The 12633-nt window shown below is 35.8% G+C and overlaps 1 protein-coding gene and 1 long non-coding RNA gene across 8 annotated transcripts in view; one reads left to right on the top strand and one right to left on the bottom strand.

Annotated features, from left to right (window-relative positions):
• The window catches only part of MACROD2 (mono-ADP ribosylhydrolase 2), a 2104525-nt gene that overhangs the window by 931629 nt on the left and 1160263 nt on the right, over positions 1-12633 (top strand). The gene's annotated exons all lie outside the window — the stretch shown is intronic.
• LOC129474208 (uncharacterized) overlaps positions 1-12633 on the bottom strand; it is a 44745-nt gene that overhangs the window by 6008 nt on the left and 26104 nt on the right. The window contains exon 2 of the long non-coding RNA XR_008654484.1: positions 11479-11567. This is a non-coding gene — a long non-coding RNA (uncharacterized lncRNA). The remainder of the gene's footprint in view (positions 1-11478; positions 11568-12633) is intronic.

The raw sequence follows: 12633 nt of genomic DNA, 5'->3' as shown, positions 1-12633 counted from the left end.
AGGCCTTGTCCAGAAAAAGAAAAAAAAGTAATAAAAATAAAAAAAACAAAAAGAAAGAAGGAAAGAAATTCTGTTGAAAGGTACAAAGCTGAGGACTGAGAATGACAACCAGATTTAGCAACATGGAGGTCATGGGTGGATTGCTGGCAACAATTTGAGTGTCATGATGGAAATCAAATCCTGAGTGGACAAATAGGGATCTTCTTTCTCTTATTCCTTCCTTCCTTCCTTCCTTCCTTCCTTCCTTCCTTCCTTCCTCCCTCCCTCCCTCCCTTCCTACCTTCCTTCCTTCCTACCTTCCTTTTTCTCCTTTCCTTCTTCTTCCTCTTTCCCTTCCTTTTCTCCTTCCTTCTTTTTTTGTGCCATTGAACTAAAAACCCATACTTGGATATTTGTTGACAGTATGATTTTAATGAATCCCTTTGGGAATTTTTTTAAACTCTTGGAAGATTTTCACTTATTTGATCTGTCCCTAACATTCCAAAACTGGCATGAATTTTAATTATCCTCAGATTTCACTTGGGAATAAAATGGCCGAGAGAACAGATAGGCACTTTAGAAAATCATTAGCTTATTTTAGGCCATTACATTATATCTTCTTACACTGAATATGAGGAAAAAGTATTAGTAACTTATTTTATCATGTCTTGGTAATTGAAAGTAAGTCACATATTCTTCTCAAAGTACATCCAGGGTTTACATTGTCTGTTATGTATGCATGGCTTCCCTAACAAGATAATAAATTCTTGGAAGATAACAACCAGACCTTCTATTTTTAATAATATCTTTTGTACCCAGCCATGTCTTGTACATAGTCGGTATGCAATAAATATGTGTTGGTTTCATTTTCTATGCTCATTCTGTTTGATGCTGCCTTCTTATATACAAGCCTCATTCAGTAATGGGAGGATAGTAATAGAAAACAATCAGAGGGAACAGTGCTAATACTGCTAGAACTTGTAGCCTTTGAAGACTTTACAATTTTGTTAGGAAGAGAATAGAGATGTATTTGAGAAATTCAGTAGCAAAGAAAGAACCGTATATAGCAACAATAAAAGATGGGCTCATGATTAGTGACCAGATGAAATCTGTAGGTAATACATTTTTAAAGGGTCCTGTGCTGGTTGGAGAAACAGATACTGAGAAAATTATTCTTAAAATACTCTCCTGTCCTCCCCTCTCTCCTCACCAATAAGATGAATATATGTTTATAGAAAAATTAGTTAACATTATATTATGAAAAACTTTGATTGACTATTCAATGATTTTAAACATAATTTCCAATGGATTTAGAGTATTCTATCATGTGACTGTATCATAATCTATTTACTCTCCTGGATTGAAGGTTTCAATAGTTGTCCTTTCTTTTTCATGACATACCAAACTAAGATGAACATCATTTATTGCCATGTCTTTTTGCATATTCAATAGTTATTTCTTTATATTAAATTTCTAAATGTGAGCCGGCATGGTGGCTCACGCCTATAATCCCAGCACTTTGGGAGGCCGAGGCAGATGGATCACTCAAGGTCAGGAGTTCGAGACCAGTCTGGCCAACATGGTGAAACCACATCTCTACTAAAAATTCAAAAACAATTAGCCAGGCTTGGTGGTGCATGCCTGTAATCCCAGCTACTCAGGAGGCTGAGACACGAGAATCACTTAAACCCAGGAGGTGGAGGTTGCAGTGACATTGCACTCCAGCCTCGGCAATAGAGTGAGACTCCATCTCAAAAAACAAAAAATCTAATGTACAATTATAATATCAAAACATTCACATACCTGGAGAATTGTTTTTAATTGTGGTGAAAACATACAATGTAACATTTAGCATCTTAACCATTTTAAATGGAAGTTCAGTGATATTAACTATATTCACATTGTTATGCAATAGATGTCTAGAACTTTTTCATATGTGAAACTGAAACTGTCTCCACTGAACAACTTGCCATTTCCCTTCCTCTCAGCTCCTGGTAACCACAGGTCTTTCTGGAGTGCAATGGCATAATCTCAGCTCACTGCAGCCTCTGCCTCCTGGGCTCAAGTGATTCTCCTGCCTCAGCCTCCCGAGTAGCTGGGACTACAGTTGTATGCCACCACTCCCCGCTAATTTTTGTATTTTTAGTAGAGATGGGATTACAACATGTTGCCCAGGCTGGTCTGGAACTCTTGGGCTCAAGGAATCCTCCTGCCTTGGCCTCCCAAAGTGCTGGGATTAGAGTTTTGAGCCACCACACCCGGCCCATGATTCTACTTTCTGTTTGTATGAGTTTGATTACTTTAGACACCATTTATGAGGGGAATTATGCAATAGTTATCTTTTGTGACTGGCTTATTTCTCTTAGCATAATGTCTTCAAGGTTTAGCCATATTATAGCGTGTGATAGGAATTCTTCATTTTTAAGGCTGAATAATATATTTCTTTGTATGTATATACCCCTTATTATTTATCCATTTATCTTTTGATGAACATCGGGGTTACTTCCACCCATCAGTTCTTGTGAATAATGCTGCAGTGAACGTGGATGTGCAGATATCTCTTGGAGACCTTGCTATCAATTCTTTTGGTTATATGCCCAGAAGTGGAATTGCTGGGTCATATGGTGATTCCACGTTTAATTTTTTTGAGGAAATTTAATATTGTTTTTGATAGTGGCTAACACTATTTTACATTCCCAATAACAATGTACATCTTCACTAGCACTTGTTACTTTCCTTTTTTTGATAATAGCCATCCTAATGAATGTGATATGCATACAGCTTTAAAAAAACTATTGTTTCTTCAGAATATTTGTATATGGAGATTAGCATATATTATTTACCTTTAATATTATATATTTTGTCTTTGCTTATTTGATAGGTAAAAAATAATTTGTATTTATTTGACTACTAGTAAAATTTAATATTTTTAATACTTGGTTACTAGCCAGTTTATATTTTTCTTTTGTGATTTATAAGTTCATAATCTATACGTCATTTTGTATTGGGTTTTCTCCACCCTTCTTATTTATTTATAAGAGCTATTAACATAATACAGTATCCTTTTATCTTTTATTTATTTATTTATTTATTTTTAAGACAGAGCCTTGCTCTGTTGCCCAGGCTGGAATGCAGTGGCACAAACACAACTCTCTGTAGCCTTGACCTCCTGGACTCAAGCAATCCTCTTGCCTCAGCCTCCCCAGTAGCTGGTACCACAGGCTTGTACCACCATTTCTGGCCAATTTTTAAATTTTTATGTAGAGATAGGGACTCACCATCTTGCCCAGGCTGGTCTCAAACTCCTCAGCTCAAGCAATCCTCTTGCCTTGACTTCCTAAAGTGCTGAGATTACAAGCATGAGCCACCATGTCTGGCTGTTATTTCATGTTTTTTTACAAACATTATTTTCATGTTTCAGATACATTTTAATTTTGTTTATTGTAATTTTGCTTCTATAATACTGATAGAATCAAACTTAAACTTAAGACTATTTTATTTCTCATTTACCCCTACTATTTTTTTCTTTTTTTTCTTTCTTTTTTGAGATGGAGTCTCGCTCCGCCGCCCAGGCTGGAGTGCAGTGACGCAATCTCAGCTCACTGCAAGCTCTGCCTCCTGGGTTCACACCATTCTCCTGCCTCAGCCTCCCGAGTAGCTGGGACTACAGGCGCCCACCACCACGTCCGGCTAATTTTTTATATTTTTAGTAGAGATGGGGTTTCACCATGTTATCCAGGATGGTCTCGAGATCCACTCGCCTCAGCCTCCCAAAGTGCTGGGATTACAGGCGTGAGCCACCGCTCCTGGCATTTACCTCTACTTTTATATGAAGAAAATCCATGCTCATGTAATAGCCAAATACAGTCAAATTCATTTTTTTCTAGTGTTAATATTTCAGTCAAATTCTAATGCATTAGGAATTTGTTAATATTGCATTTAATATTATTTTTCCCCAATCTGTTTTTTTATTTGAAAAATATTATAATCCAGTCAAATAGCAAATAACATAACAAAATGAGAATTTCTTACCAAGGATTAATTCGTATTAACATTTTATCTTATTGATTTCAGATCTTGTGTGTGTGTGATGTTTACTGATAAATTTTGTGTCCTTTTACGGCTTTTGTGGATCAGGGACAAGGGGAGCATGTTGCCGAACAAAAACATATTAACATGTTTGGGACTAACGCACACTGATTTTCACAGAAAGTAACTGATTATTTCGTTCAATAAACTTGTGAATTTAAGAGCATAGAGATTCTATTAACAAGAATGAATAGAAGAAGATTTAGACATGGTGATTTAAAGGGGATATCAAGTTAATGTTGAAGAGTAACTGTCTCAGGAAAACAGTAGGAATTAGAGCCAGTTTTAAGAATATTCTGTGTGAGATCTATGGAAATAAAAAAAACTAGGAGGGGAAAAGCTTAAAGGAATGTGTGTTGGGAAGTGCTTATAGAAGAGGGCAAGCGAAGTGCCTTCCTGTTGTTGTTTAGATTTTTCCTTAATCTGCATTCCTACAATTAGGTTTACTGAGCTCTATGGCCTGAGTTATTGCTCTTCTACGTAGTTCCAGATTAAGGGTTAAGAATTCTAGTAGAGTAGGAGTATTTCTGGAAAAGATGGTTGGGGGGCAAGCATAGGGATGGGGAGAAGCAGAGGGCTTACTCTCCACCTCCCAGAATTTTCATGGAAATGACGTTCAGTGAAAGTAAATATCCATATAACAATGGTGGTGGAAAGGAAAATGTAGGGGGAGACGGCTTTTGTGGATCAGGAACAAAGGGGATCATAATGCTAAATAAAAATATGTTAACATGTATTGGACTAATGCACACTGATTTCCAGATGGTGTTTACATCTGAGGAAGAGGAAATGGGGAAAAGCTGGGGAGGTAGCCTCTTTATAAGAATCTTCAATGTTTTATTAATTAATATTTTTAAAAGATAACTTTTTGAAAAGAGAAAAGATAAAAATATTATCATCCATTAAATGTGGGTAGTGATTAGCTTATTACCTCAGGTTAGGTTCCTTTCTAGTTGAGATTTTTATAATTAAACAAATTTCTAGATAAGAGTCAGAAAATTTAGGATAATAACTTTGGATGACAAAGGAAGAAAGTTTTAGGATATTTTAAATATTAGTGAAATTCCAAATAAATTTAAGCTTAGAGCTCACTGGTTACCATATATGTTTCTCTTTAACACAAGAAGTTGGAAATGCGTTAGGTCAATTCAACAAATAAGATTTGGAAATAGGCCGGGTGCCGTGGCTCATGCTTATAATCCCAGCACTTTGGGAGGCCGAGGCGGGCAGATCACGAGGCCAGGAGTTCGAGACCAGCCTGGCCAACATGGTGAAAAACTCCGTCTCTACTAAAAATACAAAAATTAGCTGGGCATGGTGGTGGGCGCCTCTAATACCAGCTACTCAGGAGGCTGAGGCAGGATAATTGCTTGAACTTGGGAGGCAGAGGTTGCAGTGAGCAGAGAATGCGCCATTGTACTTCAGCCTGGGCGACAGAGTGAGACTCCATCTCAAAAAAATAAAATTAAATTAAAAAAATTGGAAATAACATATTTGCTATTAATATCTTAAAGGAGGTATTTGTGATGAATTATTTGTCTTAGTCATTATCATTGCTTTTTTTTAAAAAAAGTGTTAGAATTCCTTTTTCTCGAAATTCTGAATGTGCTGTGTTTAACAGCATAGTTGCAGTTCTGAAAGGGTAGTAGATTTCTCCCCTTGTCTATTTGTTTGCAGCAGGTCATGAACTCAGACCTTTTCTCTTCAATGCTTTGCTTCTGAACTACTTATTCTGATACCCTCCTCACCTGAGGAAACAGAGCCTGAGAAGGTTCTCCTTATATGGATTCAGATAGATGAGTTTCCATTAAAAAAAAAAAAAAAGACATCAAGCATTGATCTGCCTGAATAAAGCAATTCTACCAGTTATATGGCATTTGGTGCTTCCTGTGAATTGATGCAAACTTCATTAAAGAAAATGACAGATGGCATATGGCTGCAGGCAAAATGCCAGTCCACATGATGAATCCTACCATACTCTAGTCCAGTATAAACAATGTTTTTAATCACCTTCAAAAAAATTGTTGCATTAATTTGTCTACAGTAACCAGGTAATTATAAATGTGTAGCTAGTTCCTTATTATCTTAAAAAAAAATAAAAATAAAAATTAGCAACTGATAGGCATTTAGCTTGAGTTTATGTTATAGATGGCCAAAGGAGATTTTATGGCCCTAAATGGACATGATGAGGTCCGCATGTGGACAATGTTACAGTAGACTGAGCACAGAGCCTGGAATTCCTGCACTTTTCTTGATTTGTTTGGAATATTACTTTGAGAATTGGAAGGCCTGGGGTACAAAAAATGATTATAAGATTTTTCTTTGTTTGACAAGATAAGCAGGTCTGTGTGAGGCAGTTACTTTCTATGGACTGACTGCAGACAGGTTTCAGTCACAGACTCCTGTTTTATGGCATTCTGTTTGAAGGTGGGTGTCTAATGTAACTGAATTTTAGCGGGATAATTACAGTCTTACCAAATTCTGAGATGAACTTCACGACTTATTTAAAAAAAATTCCTGTCAATTAGTTCTCATAATAATATGCTTTTCTGGTCAATTTTACATGCAGAATTTGGTCAAATAAAGAAACATAAATAGATAAATAAATACATATTTTAATGATGCCCAAATAAAATTTAGATGTATAAGGACTAAAAATGATTTTTAAAATACTTATATAATAGAACTAGATCTTAGTTTCAGCACATGGAATTTATATAGTTCATTTTAGTTAGTGCTTCATTTCAGGCTGTTTTCAAACAACAGAAATTGCCTTTGGCTCATTTAAATAGAAGAATGTGTTAGAAAGATATTCACTGATGGGGCAGAAAGGCAGGAGAACCAAGCATGAATCAGGTTCCATATAGTTTCAAGCTGCTGTGACAGAATACCATAGACTGGGTGGCATATAAAAAACAAATTTATTTCCCACCGTTCTGGAGGCTGGGAAGTCCAAGAACAAGGTGCTGACATATTTAGTGTCAGTGAGGGTGCTCTTCTTCATAGATGGCCATCTTCTCATTGTACTCTCACATGCCCAAAGTGGCCAACACCTCTCTTAAGCTTCTTTTAAAAGGCACCAATCCCTTTCATGAGAAGTCTGCCCTCATGAACCAATCATCTCCCAGAGACCATACCTCCTAATACTATCATCTTGGGAGGTAGGATTTCAACATATGAATTTTGAGGGGAAACAAACATTCAACTCATAGCAGATAACAAGGCAGTAAGACAAATAGCCAACACTTTATAAGAATCTTCAATGTTTTATTAATTAATATTTTTAAAAGATAACTCTTTTTGAAAAGAGAAAAGATAAAAATGTTATCATCCATTAAATGTGGGTAGTGATTAACTTATTACCTCAGGTTAGTTTCCTTTCTAGTTGAGATTTTTGTAATTAAACAAATTTCTAGATAAGAGTCAGAAAATTTAGGATAATAACCTTGGATGACAAAGGAAGAAAGTTTTAGGATATTTTAAATATTAGTGAAATTCCAAATAAATTTAAGCTTAGAGCTCACTGGTTACCATATATGTTTCTCTTTAACACAGAAATTGGAAATGCGTTAGGTCAATTCAACAAATAACTAACATTTGGAAATAGGCCAGGTGCTGTGGCTCATGCCTATAATCCCAGCACTTTGGGAGGCTGAGGCAGGCAGCTCACGAGGCCAGGAGTTCGAGACCAGCCTGGCCAACATGGTGAAACCCCGTCTCTACAAAAATTACAAAATTACAAAAATTAAAAAAAAAATACAAAAATTAGCTGGGCTATAGTCTGAGTAGGGCATTTGGTACTGGTCCCAACTCCACTGAGCACTCTTGCCTGTGCTGGAATTATCCTACTGCCGAAGATAATGTCTCAACTACCCTCACATCTTTGTACCATTCTCCAGAGATTCAACGTTCTAAGCAGGAACCTTTAGCTGGCTGAGTTTAGGTGATGTACCAGTTCTCTAACTGCCTAATCCATTGGCTTCTGAATGAGAGGTGAGGCCCTCGCTCCCAACAAATAGGAAGTAGTGTCATTGTTGGACATACAAAGGCAAAGACCAGATGGGAACTAATAAAGCTGTATGACACTAAAAATTCTTCATTAAATCAGGGCTTTTTTTCTAGTATTTTTCTCTTTGTTTTTGATAACCAAAAACATATATAGCAAATAATGCCATTGTCAATATGACTAACTCCAACACTTAGTTATAGCTGTTACTTTTCAGCCCATGGTGTTTTCTGCTGTAACAAAGGCAGAGTTGTTGTTCCTGAACTGCACGTCTGCCTCCTTTTCTAGTACACACTTCTGATATTTTCAGGTTTAAGAGAAAGCAGGCATTTGCCTTATGTCTCAACTCATATTTTAAAATCAGTGTCACTTTCCTCTGCTTATTTTGCTATGCTTTTTTAGTGAATAAATATTTACCGAAGACTTCTCCATTAGTTTACCAGGGCTGCCATAACAAAGTACCACACACTGAGTGGATTAAACATCAGAAATGTAGTGTCTCACAGTTCTGAAGGGTAGAAACCTGAGATCAAGGTGCTGGGTTTGCTTTTTTTCTGTGGTCTGTAAGGAAGAATTTGCTCCATAGCTATCCCCTACCTTCTGGTGGGTTTCTGGCAACTTTGGCATTGCTTGGTTTGTGGAAGCATCACTCTGATCACTGCTTTCATCCTCACATGGGGGTCTCTTTGTATGTGTCTCTGTGTCCAAAATCTGCCTTTTTTAGAATGGCATCAGTCATATTGGACTAGGGTTTGCCCTAATGACTTCTGTTAACTTGATTACTTCTGTAAAGATCATATCCCCAAACAAGGTCACATTCTGAAGTACTGGTGTTGGAGTTTCAACATATCTTTTTTAGGGGGAACACGATTCAACTCATAGCAACTTCTTAAAAGGCTACCTCTTCAATGTGAAGTATTTGAAATATTGATTAATTTCTGGAAGAAACAAAAACAATAACAACAACAAACTAAACTTTAAGAGTAAGGAATATCTAACTGGGCAGTGTTGGTTGTCAAATGAGTATTATACACATAACTCAATTTCAGGGCTCAAATTGACATGGTTTCTTTGAGGAATCTTAAGGAATTACTAAATAACTTTTATCAGTTTGAAGAGGTTCTCTTCTATTCCTAAAAATATTCCTGGTTGAATATTTTCATTATAAAAGGCTGCTGTATTTTGTCAAATACTTTTTCTGCATCTATTGAGATGAGCATATGGTTTATATCCTTGATTCTTTTAATAATATATATTACACTGATTACTTTTCATATGTTGAACCAACTTTGAATTTCTGGAATAGCTCCCACTTGGTCATGATTATAATTCTTTTTAAAAGCTGCTGGATTTGGTTTACTAGGAAATTGGTGGAAGATCTTTGCACCTATATTCATAGGGGATATTAGCCTGTAGTTTTCTTTTCTTCTGATGTTTCTGTCTAGTTTTAGTATCCAGATAATACTGGCTTCATAGAATGAGCTGGGAAGTGTTTCTTCATACTCTTTATTAGAAGAATGTGAGGATTAGTTGTAATTCTTCAAAGTATTTAATAGTAGAATTCACTGGTAGAAACCATTTAGGTCTGGGCTTTTCTTTGCAGGAAATATTTTTATTACTAATTCAATCCATTTACTTGTTACAGTTTTATTTAGACTTTATATTTCTTCTTGAGTGAGTTCAGTAGTTTCTGTCTTTCTAAGATTTTTTTAAAATTTCTTCTTGCTTATCTAATTTATTGGTCTACAATTAGTTATAGTATTCCTGTAAAATCTTTTTTGTTTCTGTGAGGTCAGTAGTAATGTCCCCTCTTTAATTAATATTTTAGTAATTGAGCCCTTTTGTTTTTCTTTGCCAGTCAGCTAAAGGTTTATCAGTTTTGTTGGTCCTTTCAAATAATCCATGTTTGGTTTCATTGATTTTCTCTTTTGTTATTCTATTCTCTATTTCATTGTTTCTGCTTAAGTTTTTATTATTTCTTTTATTTTGCTTGCTTTGGGTTTATATTGCTCTTTTTCTGGTTTCTTTCAGATTTTCATTGTGGATGTGCTCTGAAGTACTAGAAAATTTAAACCAATTCTATTTCCCTTCAGTAAAGCATTAATTGTTGTGAAATACTAATGTAATAACCACAAAGTCAATGTAATAGCAACTACTTATTTAAATGAGTAATTTTGTTATACTGCAAGAAAACGTTTTACTGCATATAGGGACATAGCCAAAGGGCATCTTTAAAGACAGAAAAATTAAATTCCAAATGCATTTTTCATATTTTGAATTTCATTCCAAGGGCTCTGATGGAAGACAGTATTATTCTATAATAAAATATTTTAACTTTTACTTATAGTAGATGCAATAAACACTATTGCAGCTTTAAAAATACTTATTATAGTACTTAGCACTAGACAAATTGTTTGACGTTTAAAAAAATTCTTTACAAATTAAAAGCTATAAATAGAGTGCCTATAATCTGTTAATTCAAAACAGTTGTTTTCCTTTTCCAATAAATTGGTAAAAGGAAACTTAATGACATTGTCATTGCACTAAACATCCTAGCTGTTTTCAAGAAAACAGAATAAACAACAAACTTAAAAAATAATACTGTAAAGCAGACAGTATTCTAAGTCATTACAGTTAATACAACAACAAAAATTCAGCGTGCAACCCTTGAAACGAACTTTAGGATATATTCTGTTAAATTATGGTCTACTATTTGTAATTTCATGAATTTTTTTCCAAGTATTGGAAATGATCTAAATGGCTGTGTTTGTGTCACAATAATACTCAGGTTACAATATGTGGTATATTTAAGATTACCTTTGCATTTAAAAAATACTATTAAAACACCGCCAAAATCAGCATCATAATTATTTTGGAAGACTTAAAATAAATACATCAAAAACAAAACCAGAATCTGCATCTAATTGCCTGGAATAGTTTCTCTAGCCTCATTTGCCAGACATAGGAATGAGTATCTTGAAAATCTAAGGTTCTTTAGGGCTATAGGATTGTATGCCTATCAGCTTGGATTGCCTTCTGCTTTATTTGACTGTGGCCAAAGGTGGAAAAGGCCTTCTTAGATAATCTTACTAGGAAATGTAATCTTGAAGTCTATGTCAAAACTTTCACACAAAATTGGTGTAAAATTTATACAGTGGAACTTACTCTAAGCAGTCAATAATAGCTATATTTCTGAAAAGATGATTTTAAAACCAACTGCAATAAATGGAATAACTAACATTTACATGTGCTAAAATCTTCTAATTTATTGGAAATATTGAAGGGCCATTGATTTTAAAAATTATGCTTTTGTAAATGCAAAACATTAACCTCTAATTTAATTCTTGTAGGAATATAATTTTTTTTAAATCAAATTTTCCTGAAGCAGCCATAGCTGAACTTACTTGTTTTACTTTTCACAATTCACGGTGAAGAGTTGTGTTTTAAGTAGAGAGGAGCCCCCTTTTTCCTCTTCATGTATTCTAAGTAGTACCTGAAAGCAAAAGTTGGCAGGCCAAAGGCAGAGAATAGATCAGCCACATTGTTCTTTGCCTTGCTGATGCAAAAGAGAGAACATTTCAAAGTAAAACAAGAGTTGGCATCAGAGAAATTGAGTTCTATGTTCTTTTAAAATAATCTTCCTGTGGCATTCTTTCAGAAAACTAGCATTTACCCTCCTCATACCACAAGAGTGAAAAAGTGACCCTTTTCAGAGAGCTCAAAGTCAAATTAGTTCTGTAAGTCAGTCTAGGGGGAAGTGAGAGCCAATTTGTGGTCAGAGTTGCCAAAGAGCCAATGTCCAAGAAAAGAAGAGCGGCAGGGTGGTCAGGACGTGCTGAGAAAGACTGAAAAAAATAGGGACCTTGCAGCTGTGAGGCCATAGTAGTGACTCTAGGGAACATGTACTCTAAAGCCTGTCTAAAAGCAAAGTTCAGCCTTGAGAGTAAGAGCTGGGAAGTACTCAAGAAATGCCATGAACTCCACATGAGGGAAACAGATCACAATACATAAATGTAAGTTCAAAGGCAGAAGAAGAGAAAGAGTTATGAGAGGGAAATGGAGAGGGTACCATGTAGGAAGTAACAGAGAAGCAATAATACAAGGAAAGATTATAGGTCACTTTTTGCTCTTCTGTCAGCAAAACCCATGTAGTAAAAGAAGTACGTCAGGGAGAGGACATCTAAAGGTTTCTTTTTTTCTTTCCTTTTTTTTTTTGAGACATAGTTTCACTCTTGTTGCCCAGGCTGGAGTGCAATGGTGTGGTCTCGGCTCACTGCAACCTCTGTCTCCCGGATTCAAGCGATTCGCCTGCCTCAGCCTCCCAAATAGCTGGGATTACGGGTGCCTGCCACCATGCCCAGCTAATCTTTGTATTCTTAGTAGAGACAGGGTTTCACCATGTTGTCCAAGCTGGTCTCAAACTCCTGATCTCAGATGATCCATCTGCCTCGGCCTCCCAAAGTGCTGGGATTATAGGCGTGAGCCACTGCACCCGGCCCAGGTTTCTTACGTGACTTATTTGAAGAAGACAGGAACAGACAACAGATGAACATATCAAA

Source organism: Symphalangus syndactylus, chromosome 24 (assembly GCF_028878055.3).
Source record: "Symphalangus syndactylus isolate Jambi chromosome 24, NHGRI_mSymSyn1-v2.1_pri, whole genome shotgun sequence".
NCBI classification, from domain to species: domain Eukaryota; kingdom Metazoa; phylum Chordata; class Mammalia; order Primates; family Hylobatidae; genus Symphalangus; species Symphalangus syndactylus.
This window is presented reverse-complemented; position numbering and strand designations above follow the sequence as displayed.